Source organism: Rhinatrema bivittatum, chromosome 3 (assembly GCF_901001135.1).
Source record: "Rhinatrema bivittatum chromosome 3, aRhiBiv1.1, whole genome shotgun sequence".
In the NCBI taxonomy this organism is placed as follows: domain Eukaryota; kingdom Metazoa; phylum Chordata; class Amphibia; order Gymnophiona; family Rhinatrematidae; genus Rhinatrema; species Rhinatrema bivittatum.
In genome coordinates, this window is record NC_042617.1 from 223,342,025 (window position 1) to 223,343,463 (window position 1,439).

Below are 1,439 nucleotides of genomic sequence, written 5' to 3' on the forward strand. Positions count from 1 at the left end.
CCAAGTCCCAAATCCATTCTGGCAGCCCCAGTGCTGCCTTGGATCAGAAAGGTCTCCCAATAGGAGAACATCACCCTGGTGTAGCAGGAAGTGATCCTGTAGCAAGGACCTGCTCTCCAGGTGATGTATTGTCCTCTCGCACTGAGGACAAATCTCCCAGGGCTACTGCCCAGGAGGGAAGGGTTAGGCCGGCCATCATAGTTGGTGATTCGATTATTAGAAATGTAGATAGCAGGGTGGCTGGTGGACAGTGAAGACCGCCTGGTAACTTGCCTGCCTGGTGCGAAGGTGGCAGACCTCACACGTCACCTAGATAGGTTTATAGACAGTGCTGGGGAGGAGCCGGTTGTCGTGGTACATGTGGGCACCAACGACATAGGAAAATGTGGGAGAGAGGTTCTGGAAGCCAAATTTAGGATTTTAGGTAGGAAGCTGGAATCCAGAACCTCCAGGGTGGCATTCTCTGAAATGCCTCCTGTTCCACTTGTTAGGGGTTGTGGACCCTTGGACCGGTCGGGACAAGAGAAGGAAGCTGAGGAGTATTCCAGAAGCGGAGTCAGGGATGGAGCCGGGTCGAGAAGGAGAGTGGTCAGCAGGCAAGCCGGATCAGAGTTAGCGGAAAACAGGAATGAAGCAACTGGAAGCAGGAGACCCTGGGAACCTTGTTACAAGGCAGGGAGTGAAGGAACTGCAGGGCTTAAGTAGCCCAGCAGCGTCTGACGTCACCAGCTGATCCTGGCCTGTTCCCGCGCTGGCCCCTTTAAATACAGAGGCTCAGCGTGCGCGCGCGGCTAGGGGGCGGGGCCAGCCGCGGGAGGACGCCGGCTGCTGCTACGGCACGGCAGCGCCGTACTCGGGGCCTGCACGGCCCGAGGGGAGCTCGAGCAAGGCCGGGACCGGGTCGTGGGTAAGTGGCGGTTCCGGGGCCGGCCCAGAATCGCAACACCACGTGCAGGTCCCCAGAGGCAGGCAGAGCTCCAGAGTTTCAATGCGTGGATGAGACGATGGTGCAGGGAAGAGGGATTCAGTTTTGTAAGGAACTGGGGAAACGTTTGGGGAAAGGGGAGACTTTTCCGAAAGGATGGGCTCCACCTTAACCAGAGTGGAACCAAGCTACTGGCACTAACGTTCAAAAAGGAGATAGAGCAGCTTTTAAACTAGAACAAGGGGGAAAGCTGACAGTCACTCAGCAGTGCATGGTTCAGAGAAATGTATCCTTGAAGGATACTAATGAAACAGGAGAGTTAGGGCATCCCAACAGAGAGGTTCCATTAAATGCAAACATAGTTCATATACCTATATGTAAAAAATCACCGAAGCTAATGATTTCCGAATTATCCCAAACAACTGAAAAGCAGGTTGTTAAAACAAGCAAAAAACACACTTTAAAATGTCTGTATGCCAATGCCAGAAGTCTAAGTAGTAAGATGGGAGAGTTA